Source organism: Triticum urartu, chromosome 5, assembly GCF_003073215.2.
Source record: "Triticum urartu cultivar G1812 chromosome 5, Tu2.1, whole genome shotgun sequence".
In the NCBI taxonomy this organism is placed as follows: domain Eukaryota; kingdom Viridiplantae; phylum Streptophyta; class Magnoliopsida; order Poales; family Poaceae; genus Triticum; species Triticum urartu.
The window spans coordinates 472,866,514-472,883,806 of NC_053026.1; positions in this window are offsets into that span (position 1 = coordinate 472,866,514).

Sequence of the window (17,293 nt, forward strand, 5' to 3'; positions counted from 1 at the left end):
GCCAGCTCATCACCGGACAAGGCTTTCAGGCTCAGGCGAACCTTGTCCTCTTCGTTCCCAAGCTCCCACAAGGGGCGCGTACGCACCTGGAGTGGGGCTACGCGCAGCGTCAGGAATTCCCTCAGGAGCATGGCCCCTGTCACCTTCGCCGCCTTCGCGTTGTCCGGCTTCAGGTTGGCGTTCATCTGCTCTAGCACCGACATCGCCCGCTCGTCAGTGAGCTTCGCACGACAACACCCCTTGTCGGACTGGGGCATCTCCGTCGGCAGCATCAAGCGTGGGTGGACGCACTTGGCGTCCATCATGGCCCACTTGCTCTGGAAGCCGTCGCCTTCTTCCCAGTCTTCGAGATTGAGTTGGCCTTGCCGGCCGTGATGAAATTGGCACACCCGGAGGTATGGCCCTCGTTGATGCGGAGGAAGAAGAAGTGGCGTAGCAGAGCCACGGACGGTATCACACCGAGGTACGCCTCGCAGTAATAGGCAGAGATCGACAAGAGAAGGATAGAGTTGGGATGAAGATGCAGCGTGTAACGCCCCGAGACCGACGCGCCAGGTGTCCTCCAGTTATTCGTTGTTGTTACCTTGTCTTTTGCTTGCGTGTCGCATCTTGCCATGTCATCATCCGCATTGCATCTTCATGTTTTCAAAACTTGCATCTGTCCCAGTCTCCCGCTCTTTCCGTTGTTCGTTCTGAGCCCAGACACACTTGCACGTGCCCGCGGCATGTCCGAAATATTATTTTTATAAGTTGCCAGAAAAAGTTCTTGGAATTGGTTGAAGGTTGGCATGCGGTGTTGTTTTAGTGTAGATAGGCCGCCTGCCAAGTTTTATCGCATTCGGAGTCCGTTTGACGCCCCAACGTTTAACTATAGTGGCTTTATAGTCGGTCTAACGTCGGACGTTTTCGGTCTCTGGAAACAGTCGTCGGGCCTCTCTCTCTTCTCTTCTCTCAGCCCAAGGCTTTCTGCACAGCCCACTACCACTCACCTACAGGCCTACCTGACCCCTCCTTACATCTCTGCATAGTCCCCCTCGCGCGCGTCCGAAAGTTGTCCCGAACCCGAACCGCTCAGTCATCACCGTTGCATTCAGATCATCTCCTAACATCCGTAAAATATCACCGTTTTCTTATTTGGACTTCCTAACCTAATTTTCTTGAACCGCCCGATTTCGATCGGAGGGTCCGAATCTATCCTAAACTTCCCCTCTTTCCTTATATAAAACTCCCTAGTCTAAATCTGGACAAAACCCTAACTTCTAAGGGCTTGTCCCATCCTTACTCCTTGCCGCCGCCACACTAAAATCACACATCGGGATCCTCCCCGATCCCCTTCTCCTTGGTCTCCTCCTCCATCCAATCGAACCAACCAAGCCACGCCGCTCTAATCCTGCAGGAGCCCGAGCTCCCCTCATCCCCGAGCTCCACTCGACCCCCCTGCTGCTGTGCTTCGTCCCGCTCACCGACCCTGCCTCGTCGCCGGAAACCAGCGCCGTTCAACCTCGACTTGCGGTCTCCTCTACTTCACTTCGAGAACCCCAGCGCCAGTCACCAAGCCAAGTCGCCGGAGCACCAGGACCCTCCCGCACCTCTTGATCTCGTTCAGATCGAGGCCACCGCCGCTCCTCCCGTGCGCCGTCCCGCTTGTCCCAGCGGAGCCCCGTCCTCCCCGCGCTTGTCTCGTGCGTCCGGCAAGCAGCAGCAGCGACCAGGCCACAGGTCCAGCGCCATGCCCCGCATCCTTCCCTCGTTCTTCCTCCTCCCTCGGTATTCACCTCTCTCTCTCAGGGCTCTCTCTCTCTGCCTTTGACAGGAACTGCCATGGTTTGAGCTCGGCCTCGAGGTCCCGTCGCTGTCGTCTGCAGCTGTTGCTCCGCCACCTTGCCCGCTGGTAGCCGGCACCCCTCGCCGGAGCAGGACGACTTCATCTATGGCGACGCCCTCGCCTCGTCTCGTTCCAGTGGAACCAAACGCCCAGCTCCGCTCGCCGCCGTCCGCCAAGTTTCTGCGCCGCGCCAAGTTCGGCCGCCCCGTCCTCGCCTTGCCGGAGATGCTCCTTCTTCGCCAAGTCCCGCTGCCACCGAGCCTCTGTATCACGCCTCGTTCCAGGGAGGGACGCCCTCGCGCCCGCAACGGCGCACCATCGCCCAGATCAGCCACCCATTGCCGGAGTTCCTCGCTGGACCTCTGCAGTCGCCGGCCTCCCTGCTTCTGCTGCTTCCTACATCCCCCTCTGCTGCGACGAGCACCGCCGCGCCAAGTTCAACTCTGCCTCGCGCCGGCGTTAACCCAGCCGAGCGCCTCCTGTGTTGACCCACGACCCCTGCGCTCTGCTGACCCTATCGACTCGCCAAGACCGGCTTCTGCCGCCTGTTCCTCTGCCTCGAGCGAGGCAGGTTCATCCGCATCGATCCCGCGCGGTCAACGCCCCCAACCGCAAGGCCCAGCGGCAGGCCTTCTCCGCTTCAGGCCGTGAGGCCCAATGTGAGTAGCCCAGATCCATCTAATTCGGCCCCTATTCTAGATCCGGCCCGTTTCGTGTGTTTTCTCCATAGAACGTTTTTCCTATTTTCCAGAGAGTGCAGTTTTGTAGTTTAGCCCCCAAACTTCATGCATATAATAACTTAATAACCGTGCATCGGTTTAAAATGTTTTATATATGAAAAGTGCTTGAAATTATGTGTAGATTAATAATATCCAACTTTCATCCATGCTTGAACTGTTTAAACTGCTGTTTGCATTAATTTGCTCATATGCCATGCTAAAATGCTTTAATTCATAACTTAATAACCGTAGCTTGATTTTAAATAATCTTTATATGTAAATGGGGTAGAAAAATGCCTAGTTTAACATGGTGCATTTTTCTTGCATGTTTAACAACTATAAAATATGCTTTAGGGCAGAACAGTACCAAATCTAATATATGCTCATAAGGATTTTCCGGAATGGTTGTTTGTTGTCTCCGGCCTCATTTAAACTTGCCTAGTTAGGTAGTTTTTCTATGCTTCACCTCTTGCCATAGTAACCAACATTTAATATTATTGGGTGCATAACCGAGAGAGAACTAAATAATTGACATGGTGTTTCGTCAATATGCTACGGAGTTGCATATTGAGCTCCACTTAATTTCTAGGATTGCTTGTGCATTTTGCCATGCCATGCCTCATTAAACCGGACATGCATCATACTTGTTTCTGCATCATGCCATGCTTATGTGATGATTGTTTACTATGTTGTTTGCTTCTTTCCGGTGTTGCTTCTTCAGGTTAGTTCCGATAACGTCACGTTTGTGAGGATCCGTTCGACTACGTCCGTTTGTCTTCTTCATGAACTCGTTCTTCTTCCATGCGGGACCTCAGGCAAGATGAACATACCCACGAAATCACTTCTATCTTTGCTTCCTAGTTATTCGTTCTATCGCTATGTCACGCTACCTACCACTTGTTATATCATGCCTCCCATATTGCTATGTCAAGCCTCTAACCCACCTTTCCTAGCAAACCGTTGTTTGTCTATGTTACCGCTTTTGCTCAGCCCCTCTTATAGCATTGCTAGTTGCAGGTGAAGATGAAGTTTGTTCCATGTTTGGAACATGGATATGTTGGAATATCACAATATCTCTTATTTAATTAATGCATCTATATACTTGGTAAAGGGTGGAAGGCTCGGCCTTATGCTTGGTGTTTTGTTCCACTCTTGTCGCCCTAGTTTCCGTCATACCAGTGTTATGTTCCTTGATTTTGCGTTCCTTACGCGGTTGGGTGTTATGGGGACCCCTTGACAGTTCGCTTTGAATAAAGCTCCTCCAGCAAGGCCCAACCTTAGTTTTACATTTGCCTAACAACCTATTACCCTTCCCTTGGGTCGGCCAACCCGAGGGTCATCTTTATTTTAACCCCCCCCCCCCCGCACGCCCCCTGGGCCAGTGCTTCTCTAAGTGTTGGTCCAAACTAGAGTCCTTTGTAGCACCACCTCAAGGAAACTTGAGGGTTGGTTTTAGTTGTACGGAGTGCTGATCCGGTGTTGCCCTGAGAACGAGATATGTGTAGCTCCTATCGGGATGTCAGCGCATCGGGCGGTCTTGCTTGTCTTGTTTTAGCATTGTCGAAATGTCTTGTAACCAGGATTCCGAGGCTGATCGGGTCATCCGGGAGAAGGAATATCCTTCGTTGATCGTGAGAGCTTGTGATGGGCTAAGTTGGGACACCCCTGCAGGGTTTGAACTTTCGAAAGCCGTGCCCGCGATTATGGGTAGATGGGAATTTGTTAATGTCCGATTGTAGAGAACTTGACACTTAACTTAATTAAAATGCATCAGCCGCGTGTGTAGCCGTGATGGTCTCTTTCCGGTGGAATCCGGGAAGTGAAGACGGTTCTTGTGTTATGCTTGAACGTAAGTAGCTTCAGGATCACTTCTTGATCACTTATAGCTTCTCGATCGTGCATTGCTTCTCTTCTCGCTCTCATTTGCGTAAGTTAGCCACCATATATGCTAATGCTTGTTGCAGCTCCACCTCACTACCCTTTCCTACCCATAAGCTTAAATAGTCTTGATCTCGCGGGTGTGAGATTGCTGAGTCCTTGTGACTCACAGATACTTCCAAACAGTTGCAGGTGTCGATGATACCAGTGCAGATGACGCAACTGAGCTCAAGTGGTAGCTCGATGAAGATCGTGTTCGTTGTGTTGTTTCATTTCCTGTTGATCAGTAGTGGAGCCCAGTTGGGACGATTGGGGATCTAGCATTTGGGGTTGTCTTCTTTTATTTTGGTTCTGTGGTCTCACCTTGATTGTATTCTGGATGATGTATGTTTAACTTGTATTTGTGTGAAGTGGCGATTGTAAGCCAACTCTTTATCCCTTTCTGTTCAGTACATGCGATTGTGTGAAGATCACCCCTCTTGCGACAAACCTACCATGCGGCTATGCCTCTAAGTCATGCCCCGACACGTGGGAGATATAGCCGCATTGTGGGTGTTACACAGCGCCTGCAGTCCGTAGTGGTTCAGGACCTCGAAGAAGAAGTCAGAAAAGGGGGGAACTAGCCCCGCGATGATGCTGCTCGTAAAGAAGGGGAAGAAGGTGCTTCCTTAGGGCTCCGGCACGTCGGAGTCGGCCCGGAGCCCGGTCTTCCCCTTCTCGTTGCTCTCCCCCGCCGTCAGCAAGCGTGTGGTGGTGAGGTTCTTCTCCGAGACATTAGGCGCGTCGAGGGCTGGCTCGTACCAAGCCGGCGACGAGGCGGGCTTGACCCTCCGGGGTGCCATTAGTCGCTGATGCGGGAAAGGATGGGAGTAGATCTGGAGATTTCGGAAGCAGGGAGCAAGAAAGGGGATCTGAGCAAGGCGAAAGGAAGCCATGAAGGCAAGTGTTGTCTACGCCAGCCTTTTGACAGTCGGGCAGTTGCCGAGGCAGCATGGGGAAGCGGAGATGCCCACATCCAATCAACTGCCACGCGTCGACCAAGACCGCAGGCTATTGGGGCACGCGGCGCTCCGCACTTGACCTTCGGTTTCGCCTCGAAGCCAAGCCCGAGCGCGCCTTGGGCCTGGGGGCTACTGTCGGTTTTCTGGGAATGGGGTCCCCACACTTGCCTGCTTGCGACCCACGGCGTGGCTCTGCGAGTGGGCCCGTATGGCCCATCTTCACCAACAAGCATCCAAGACCCTTGCGAGGGGCCAAGCCTCGCGAGGCGAATGACACAAGACCTCCTCGGGAGCGCCCTCACCAGGCTGGCTCGCGAGGGGCAAAGGGTTCAAGGCAAGGCAAACCTCACAAGGTTCCAATGACGTGAGCCATGACAACCAAGGCCAGGTGGGTGCCAGGCGGACGCCAGCGCGCATAGTGTCCTTGTTTCCTCTTTGGTGCTAAGGAGGCAAGCGCAGACGAAGAGTACCGAGGCGTTAAGCAAAGGTTTCCATATCAGTGCAATGAGACCAAGGGTGGCAGGACTACAAGACGGAGGTCACCGTGGAGCCCAAGACGGCATCACCACCAGAGCCTTTGGCAGGCGAAGACTGCTTTTGTCAGGATAAGTTGTACTAGTTGTCCCCTTTCAAATTGGCCGTTGTTGGCTCCCTTCCCGCTCAATATTTGGGGAGAGGACCAGGGCCTCTATAAATAGGACTAGCCACCACCGTAGCTAGGCATCGGATGAAGGGCTGAGCCTCACACATCGATCCATCCACACACCTACCAGGCACAAGAACACCTCTCCTCAGGAGGCTGTTCTTCCCCTTGTATTGTTCGTCATCAGCCCAAGAGGCAATCCACCACACCACACCGGAGTAGGGTATTACACCACAACGGTGGCCCGACCCAGTATAAATCATGTGTCTTTCGTGTTGCTAGTTTGTCAAGTTAGCCCTTGAGATATTAGCGAAGCTAGGACATACATCGGTAGGGGGAGATCTTCACGCGCACCCCAGTGTTCGAACCTTGAGGGTTTTGCCGGAACCCAAGATCCAAAAACCAGGAAGCGTGCGAGTTGTACGTTGCGTAGGCTCACTGGGAAGCGAGCCCTTTGACTTCCATGGCCGCCTGCCTTCCTCTCCATTAATGGTGCCTGAGGCGCTATTTAATACGGGCGGCCATACTGTTCGCCGCAGTCGACCGCTACCTCAGCGCCGCCAGTTACCGTCCTCCCGCTCCCCGTCCGTCGATCGCGCGATGACATGATGTTTGATTTACGAGTGAAGAACATTCTGTGTTGCCTTGACGACTTCAACAACGGCGTCCCTGAGGACGACAACGACGGTGCGGCACGCCGCCTCCGCAGCCGCCGGAAATAGTTTTTTTGGGGTTTAATATTGTATCTCGAATTCTCGATCATAATATAAATTTGAAGTGTGACTGAATGAAAGATATGTTTGAATGAACTTGTGTTTTTCTCTCTTAATGTACAGACTTATCAAATGATTTGATTTTGAAAAAAACAATGGTTTTTAAATATAAAACACTCATCACAAACGTTTTAGTTAGAACACCCGTATGCAAACCGACAGCTTCCCCAGGAAGCCGAGGGAAAATGTGCGGAGCAGGATTTGTGTAGCTCTTGATCATAAACGTTTTGGATAGAACACCCGTATGCAAAGTGAGAGCTATGGGTCTTCCCCCTTTAGTCAAGGGAAAATTCACACCGCAGGATTTGTGCATCCATTCAATGCAAACAGTTAATTTGGATAACCCGTGTGCAACCACGTACAAACAATTTGTTAAGATTTGCATTTGTCATATTGGGTATGTTGCCATTTGTCAAACTGGAAAGATTGATATTTGTTGATCTAGTAACAATGACATTTGTCAACCTTGTAACACTACGATTTGTGAAAATATGCAGCTAAAAATCACTAGCACTATCTAATTTTTGCAACTAAAATTCAGCAATTAAGCATTGATTTCATTCATAGATTAAGCGGTCGTTCTTAATTTATACAAACAATTCAACTCGACAGCTGAACTGACCAAACTTTTCCCCAATTGTTGCCAACCACGTAAGGAAATAGCTAGTTCAACTATATATACTAGCTAATTTTAAGTATGTTGTACATGTTCCACCACATCTATAGTGGGATGAACTGAACAAAATAGCCCCTAAATACTAGTACTACGGAGGGGCTTTCTACTACTTATGGCAGTCTCTCCTCTGTCGAGCACACTTAGTAAGAGGCAGAGCAGGAGGAGCCTACCGACGAGCTGGACAACTACAATACGGTGCATGCCGCTGCTGCACCTTCAGCGATACTCACCTCGAACGCCCTCTGCCGCTCAAGACGACCCCTCTTGAAGCGGTGGTTCTCCTCGTAGATCTCCTGATTCCTCGCCCCTGAGGCGGCGTGTGCCACAGCCACGGCGGCGGTAAGGCTCTTTGCGTGCTCGATAAGGTGCTCCTCCTCCTCCCGCGGGAACTCGGTGTAGCGCGCAAGGTCGATGACGCACGTGCGGGCCTCCACCTCCGCCTCCCGCCTTTGGGTGGCGGTAGCGGAGCGGGTGATGACCCTGGCGGTCAACGGTGGGCTAGCAGCCACGGCGGCTGAGGATGGGGTAGCGGCCATGACCACCACCTCCCTCCTTTGGGCCGCCGTGGCAGAGCGGGTGATGGCCCGCAGTGGGGTGGCGGCCATGACGGCCACCTCCCGCCTTCGGACCGCGGCGGTGGAGCGGGCGAAGGCCCTGGATTTCGACGGTGGTGTGGCGGCAACGGCGGCCGGCAACAGCTACTGACGAGCTGTGACAACGGAGCGTGTGGTGGGTGTTCCACGCCCACCCAAAAGGGACGCCACACGCAGTACACTATGCCGGGGACTGCGCCGCTGCCGCGTTGTAGCCTCCCATCTGGAGCTATCCTCTGATGACGGCGGAGTGGCTGAGCGACGACGACGGACCGGTGCCATTGGCGACTGTGGGAGAAGCAGACGAGATAAGCTATAGGGAGGGAGTGGAAAATGTGAAGCAGGACTCGCCGGCCGTGAGGGTTTATATAGCAGGCCGGTAAGCATTGGGATTTTGGGAGATTTCACCGAGTCGGACGAGAAGCTTGCGCGGGAACCTGCGGGATTGCGCGGGAATGTGGTCAACGACGATTCATTGGCACCACTTCGAGCCACCGCTTGGTCAAAAGAACGCCCCCATGCGCTACGCAAGCTTGCGATGTAAGCCATCTGTGGCAGTGGGGTGACAAGGCGTGCGAGAGGAGGACGAAAGGCCACGTACACATACGGTTAATAAAAAAATGTTTGTGGTTTAATTACCTACTATACCCCGTCCTGTTTATAAGTAGGATTTAACTAATAAACTAGGAATGCATGTCGCAAAGATTATATAGTTGGATTCATATTTGAACATAGTTTCTAATTATATAATTTTTATAACAAGAAGGTCGCGCCGTCCTCCACCACCTTGGTGCTCTCGGGCAGTATGGTGTTGTCAATGCGGTCAATGAATGACAGCCATCAGAAGGGGGTTGTAACTGGAGAGGCTGACAGCTGGGTCCATGGCCGCACACAAAGAAATGCCTCCTTATTACGCGCAAAATAATAATTCCTCCACCTAGCTTTATCTTCGCACGGAAGGAATTGTCTTCTCACCCCTGGCAGCTGGGACCCACCAAGTTGAATTGACGGTAGCGTTATCTATTTGGCCGTGAATGTGTACGTACATAGCGGTCGATCGGTCTCTCTGCAGCGACGTACCGTGGCCGAGTAAGGAGAGGCACATGTTGAAGTAGAGGCGCCGATGTAGCATGTCACACAGTCCCATCTATATCGTGTATACGTATGTACAACCATGCTGCAAGATATTAAATATGGCTACATACGTACATACGGGCGAGGTCTCTAACGCATACAGCGACGTTGTCCTTGAAGGAAATATGCCCTAGAGGCAATAATAAAGTTGTTATTTATATTTCCTTATATCATGATAAATGTTTATTATTCATGCTAGAATTGTATTAACCGGAAACTTAGTACATGTGTGAATACATAGACAAACAAAGTGTCACTAGTATGCCTCTACTTGACTAGCTCGTTGAATCAAAGATGGTTAAGTTTCCTAGCCATAGACATGAGTTGTCATTTGATTAATGGGATCACATCATTATAAAATTATGTGATTGACTTGACCCATTCCATTAGCTTAGCATTTGATCGTTTAGTATTTTTGCTATTGCTTTCTTCATGACTTATATATGTTCCTATGACTATGAGATTATGCAATTCCCGAATACCAGAGGAACACTTTGTGTGCTACCAAATGTCACAATGTAACTGGGTGATTATAAAGGTGCTCTACAGGTGTCTCCGATGGTACTTGTTGAGTTGGCATAGATCGAGATTAGGATTTGTCACTCCAATTGTCAGAGAGGTATCTTTGTGCCATCTCGGTAATACACATCACTCTAAGCCTTCCAAGCAATGCAACTAATGAGTTAGTTGCGGGATGATGTATTACGGAACGAGTAAAGAGACTTGTCGGTAATGAGATTGAACTAAGTATTGAGATACCGACGATCGAATCTCGGGAAAGTAACATACAGATGACAAAGGGAACAACGTATGTTGTTATGCGGTTTGACCGATAAAGATCTTCATAGAATATGTAGGAACCAATATGAGCATCCATGTTCCGCTATTGGTTATTGACCGGAGATGAGTCTCGGTCATGTCTACATAGTTCTCGAACCCGTAGGGTCCGCATGCTTAACATTCGGTGACGATCGGTATAATGAGTTTATGTGGTTTGATGTACCAAAGGTAGTTCGGAGTCCCGGATGTGATCACGGACATGATGAGGAGTCTCGAAATGCTCGATACATAAAGATTAATATATTGGACGGCTACATTCGGACACTAGAAGGGTTTTGGGTGATCTCGAAGAAAATCGGAGTGCCGGAGGGGTTACCGGAACCCCCCAGGGACTAATGAGCCCTAGTGAAGAGAGAGAGGGGGGCGGCCAGGGCAGGTTGCGCGCCCCCTCCCCTTGAGTCCGAATAGCACAAGGAAAGGGGGCGACGCCCCCCTTGCCTTTCCCCTCTCCCACTCCTTCCTTCCCCCTCCTAGTGGGACTAGGAAAGGGGAGTCCTACTCCCACTAGGAGGACTCCTCCTCTTGGCGCGCCCTCCTAGGGCCGGCCAGCCTCCCCCTTGCTCATTTATATACGGGGGCAGGGGAACCCCAGGACACACAAGTTGATCATTGATCTTTTAGCCGTGTGAGGTGCCCCCCTCCACCATAATCCACCTTGGTCATATCATAGTGGTGCTTAGGCGAAGCCCTGCGTTGGTAGCTTCATCAACACCGTCATCACGCCGTCGTGCTGACGGAACTCTCCCTCGAAGCTCTACTGGATCGTGAGTTCGTGGGATGTCATCGAGCTGAACGTGTGCAGATCGCGGAGGTGACGTACGTCCGGTACTAGGATCGGTCGATCGTGAAGACGTACGACTACATCAACCGCGTTGTCATAACGCTTCCGCTTATGGTCTACGAGGGTACATGGACGACACTCTCCCCTCTCGTTGCTATGCATCACCATGATATTGCGTTTGCGTAGGAATTTTTTAAAATTACTGCGCTCCCCAACAGACATGTTCATCGGGAGCCAACTGGCTTGGACAGAACAACTGGAACGGGGTCTGGGGTACCGCAAAAGGAGGAAAACGGCCTTCTGTTTGACCGCATACGGTCGAAACGGGGTCATGTTCATCGGGAAGGGTCTGGCGTACCGCAGAATGGAAGAAACGGACTTGTGTTCGAGCTCCTACGGTCGAAGCGGGTTGTTGTTGATCGGGAGGGGTGTGGCGTACCGCAAAACGGAAGAAACGAACTTGTGTTGTAGCGCCAACGGTCGAAACGGGGTTGTGTTCATCGGGAGGGGAGTGGCTACCACCAAACGGGACTCCACGGGGCTACTGTTCATCCACCGTCGACTTCCTCCAGCCTTCACCTCCTACTGTTCATCCACCGTCGACTTCCTTCTGCCTCCACCAGCTACTGTTCATCCATGGGGTCCTGTTCATCCAGCCTCCACCGGCTACTGTTCAACCAGCCTTCCACAGGGTCCTGTTCATCCAGCCTCCACCGGCTCCTGTTCAACCAGCCCTCCATGGGGTCCCTCCACCGGCTACTGTTCATCCACCCCCACCTCCGCAATCGGGGTCCTGTTCATCCAGCAGCAACAGCCTCTACTACCATGGGATCTTGGTCATCCAACCCCCACCAGGAACTATTCATCCAACCCCCACCGGGGACTGTTCATCAAGAGGCAGCTAGGATCGGCTTCAGTTAGCAGCAGTAGCGAAGGAGTCACTCGGGTTCAGTTAACAGCCAAGGGATGGATCGGGATTCAATAACGTAGCTAGTGCAATCACTCGGGTTCAGTTAGAGCCCAACGCCTCACTCGGATTCAGTTAGAGCCCAACACCTCGCACACACGCGCGTACGTGTACGAGAGAAACATGCAAACCTGTTGGGGAACGTAGTATTTCAAACAATTTCCTACGATCACGCAAGATCTATCTAGGAGATGCATAACAACGAGAGGGGAGAGTGTGTCTACATACCCTCGTAGACCGAAAGCGGAAGCGTTGAGTAACGGGGTAGATGTAGTCAAACGTCTTCGCGATCCAACCGATCAAGTACCGAACGCACGACACCTCCGCAATCTGCACACATTCAGCTCGGTGATGTCCCTCAAACTCTACATCCAGCTGAGGCCGAGGGAGAGTTTCGTCAGCACGATGGCGTGTTGACCGTGATGAGGAAGTTATCGACACAGGGCTTCACCTAAGCACTACGACAATATGACCGAGGTGGAAATCTGTGGAGGGGGCACCGCACACGGCTAAGAAATGAACCTATGTGTCTATGGGGTTCCCCCCTCCCCCACATATAAAGGAGTGGAGGAGGGGGCGACCGGCCTCATGGGGTGCGCCCCAAGGGGGAATCCTACTCCTACGAGGAGTAGGTTCCCCCCTTTCCTAGTCCAACTAGGAGGGGAAGGAAAGGGAAGAGGGAGAGAAGTAAAGGGGGGCTGGCCCCCTTCCCAATTAGGATTGGGCTTGGGGGGGCGCTCCCCTCCACTTGGCCGCCTCCTCATCTCTTCCACTAAAGCCCATTAACCCCCCCCCCCTGAGGGGGGGGGGGGTGGGTGGGGTTTCGGTAACCCCCCAGTACTCCGGAAAATGGCCGAACCTATCTGAAACCTTTCTGATGTCCAAACATAACCTTCCAATATATCAATCTTCACATCTCGACCATTTTGAGACTCCTCTTCATGTCTGTGATCACATCCGAGACTCCGAACAACCTTTGGTACATCAAATCACATAACTCACAATACATATCGTCATTGAACGTTTAAGCGTGAGGACCCTATGGGTTCGAGAACTATGTAGACATGACCGAGACTCATCTCCGGTCAATAACCAATAGTGGAACCTGGATGCTCATACTGGTATGTTACTTGCCCAAGATTCGATCATCGATATCATCATACCTAGTTCAATCTCATTACTGGCAAGTCTCTTTAGTCGTTCCGTAATGCATCATCCTGCAACTAACTCATTAGTCACATTGCTTGCAAGGCTCATAGTGATGGGCATTACCGAGAGGGCCTAGAGATACCTCTCCGACAATCGGAGTGACAAATCCTAATCTCGATCTATGCCAACTCAACAAACACCATCGGATACACCTGTAGAGCATCTTTATAATCACCCAGTTATGCTGTGACGTTTGATAGCACACTAAGTGTTCCTCCGGTATTCGGGAGTTACATAATCTCATAGTCATAGGAACATGTATAAGTTATGGACAAAGCAATAGCAATAAACTAAACGATCATAGTGCTAAGCTAACGGATGGGTCTAGTCCATCACATCATTCTCTAATGAGGTGACCAGTTTATCAAATGACTACACATGTCTATGTCTAGGAAACTTAACCATCTTTGATTAACGAGCTAGTCTAGTACAGACATACTATAGGGACACTGTTTGTCTATGTATTCACACATGTACTAAGTTTCTGATTAATACAATTCTAGCATGAATAATAAACATTTATCATGATATAAGGAAATATAAATAAAAACTTTATTATTGCCTCTAGGGCATATTTCCTTCAGTCTCCCACTTGTACTAGAGTCAGTAAGCTAGATTACCTAGTAATGATTCTAACACCCATGGAGTCTTGGTGCTGATCATGTTTTGCTTGTGAGAGAGGCTTAATTAACGGGTCTGCAACATTCGGATCCATACGTATCTTGCAAATCTCTATGTCTCCATCCTTGACTTGATCGCGGATGGAATTGAAGCGTCTCTTGATGTGCTTGGTTCTCTTGTGAAATCTAGATTCCTTTCCAAGGCAAATGCACCAGTATTGTCACAAAATATTTTCGTTAGACCCGATCCACTAGGTATTACACCTAGATCGGTTATGAACTCCTTCATTCAGAATCCTTCATTTGCTGCTTCCGAAGCAGCTATGTATTCTGCTTCACACGTAGATCCTGCCACGACGCTCTGTTTAGAACTGCCCCAACTGATAGCTCCACCATTCAATAAAAATATGTATCCGGTGTGTGACTTAGAGTCATCTAGATCAGTGTCAAAGCTTGCATCGACGTAACCGTTTACGATGAGCTCTTTGTCACCTCCATAAACGAGAAACATATCCTTAGTCCTTTTCAGGCATTTCAGGATGTTCTTGACCGTTGCCAGTGATCCACTCCTGGATTACTTTGGTACCTCCCTGCTAAACTAATATCAAGACACACATTAGGTCTGGTACACAGCATTGCATACATGATAGAACCTATGGACGAAGCATAGGGAATGACTTTCATTTTCTCTCTATCTTCTGCGGTGGTCGGGCATTAAGTCTGACTCAACTTCACACCTTGTAACACAGGCAAGAACCCTTTCTTTGCTTGATCCATTTTGAACTTCTTCAAAACTTTATCAAGGTATGTGCTTTGTGAAAGTCCAATTAAGTGTCTTGATCTATCTCTATAGATCTTGATGCCCAATATATAAGCAGCTTCACTGAGGTCTTTCATTGAAAAATTCTTATTCAAGTATCCTTTTATGATATTCAGAAATTCAGTATTATTTCCAATCAACAATATGTCATCCGCATATAATATCAGAAATGCTACAGAGCTCCCACTCACTTTCTTGTAAATAAAGGCTTCTCCAAAAGTCTGTATAAAACCATATGCTTTGATCCAGTGTTCAAGATATCTTCCGATATTTCGATAAATCGGCAGATTTATCGCTTATCATGGTCTTACCAATAAGATAAATCGGCCGATAAATCAACCGATATGGCGATAAATCGGCCGATATGCCGATAAACTGACTGATTTACCCCTTACCGTAGGACGACCGATAAGTTCCCGATAAGCGATATCCCCAACAATGCTTTGATCACACTATCAAAGCATATATTCCAACTCCGAGATGCTTGCACCAGTTCGCACCTTTGTTCGCACTTTGTTCTCACCTTTTGGATCACTGGAGCTTACACACTTTGTTCGCACCTTTTGGATCGACTAAACCTTCTGGTTGCATCATATACAACTCTTCTTTAAGATGTCCATTAAGGAATGCAGTTTTGACATTCATTTGCCAAATTTCATAATCATAAAATGCGGCAATTGCTAACATGATTCGGACGGACTTAAGCATCGCTACGGGTGAGAAGGTGTCATCGTAGTCAACTCCTTGAACTTGTCGAAAACCTTTCGCAACAAGTCGAGCTTTGTAGACAGTAACATTACTGCTAGTGTCAGTCTTCTTCTTGAAGATCCATTTATTCTCCATGGCTTGCCGATCATCGGGCAAGTCAACCAAAGTCCACACTTTGTTATCATACATGGATCTCATCTCAGATGTCATGGCCTCAAGCCATTTTGTAGAATCTGGGCTCATCATCGCTTCCTCATAGTTCGTAGGTTCGTCGTGGTCAAGTAACATGACTTCCAGAACAGGATTACCGTACCACTCTGGTGCGGATCTTACTCTGGTTGACCTACTGGTTCGGTAGTAACTTGATCAGAAGTTTCATGATCATCATCATTAGCTTCCTCACTAATTGGTGTAGGAATCATAGGAACTAATTTCTGTGATGAACTACTTTCCAATAAAGGAGTAGGTATAGTTACCTCGTCAAGTTCTACTTTCCTCGCACTCACTTGTTTCGAGAGAAACTCCTTCTCTAGAAAGGATCCATTCTTAGCAACGAATATATTACCTTCGGATCTGTGATAGAAGGTGTACCCAATAGTCTCCTTTGGGAATCCTATGAAGACACATTTCTATGATTTGGGTTCGAGCTTATCAGGTTGAAGCTTTTTCACATAAGCTTCATAGCCCCAAACTTTAAGAAACGACAACCTAGGTTTCTTGTCAAACCACAGTTCATATGGTGTCATCTCAACGGATTTAGATGGTGCCCTATTTAACGTGAATGCAGACGTCTCTAAAGCATAACCCCAAAATGATAGTGGTAAATCAGTAAGAGACATCATAAATCGCACCATATCTAATAAAGTACGATTGTGACGTTCGGACACACCATTACGATGTGGTGTTCCGGGTGGCGTGAGTTGCGAAACTAGTCCACATTGTTTCAAATGAAGACCAAACTCGTAACTCAAATATTCTCCTCCACGATTAGATCATAGAAACTTTATTTTCTTGTTACGGTGATTTTCCACTTCACTCTAAAATTCTTTGAACTTTGCAAATGTTTCAGACTTATGTTTCATCAAGTAGACATACCCATATCTGCTGAAATCATTTGTGAAGGTCAGAAAATAACGATACCCACCACGAGCATCAACACTCATCGGACCGCATACATCAGTATGCATTATTTCCTGTAAGTCTGTTGTTCGTTCCATTGTTCCGGATAACGGAGTCTTAGTAATCTTTCCCATGTGGCATGGTTCGCAAGCATCAAGTGGTTCATAATCAAGTGATTCCAAAAGCCCATCAGCTTGGAGTTTCTTCATGCGCTTTACACCAATATGAACTAAACGGGAGTGCCACAAATAAGTTGCACTATCATTATCAAACTTATATCTTTTGGCATCAATACTATGAATATGTGTATCACTACTATCAAGATTTAGGAAAAATAGACCACTCATCAAGGGTGCATGACCATAAAAGATATTACTCATATAAATCGAATAACCATTATTCTCTGATTTAAATGAATAACCGTCTCGCATCGAACAAGATCCAGATATAATTTTCATGCTTAACGTTGTCACCAAGTAACAATTATTCAGGTCTAAAACTAATCCCGAAGGTAGATGTAGAGGTAGCGTGCGGACGGTGATCACATCGACTTTGGAACCATTTCCCACGCGCATCGTCACCTCGTCCTTAGCCAATCTTCGCTTAATCCATAGCCCCTCTTTCGAGTTGCAAATATTAGCAACAAAACCAGTATCTAATACCTAGGCACTACTACGAGCATTAGTGAGGTACACATCAATAACATGTATATCAAATATACCTTTCACTTTGCCATCCTTCTTATCCGCCAAATACTTGGGGCAGTTCCGCTTCCAGTGACCAGTCCCTTTGTAGTAGAAGCACTCAGTCTCAGGCTTAGGTTCAGACTTGGGCTTCTTCACTTGAGAAGCAACCTGCTTGCCGTTCTTTTTAAAGTTCGCCTTCTTCCCTTTGCCCTTCTTCTTGAAACTAGTGGTCTTGTTGATCATCAACACTTGATGCTCCTTCTTGATTTCTACCTCCGCAGCTTTTAGCATCGCGAAGAGC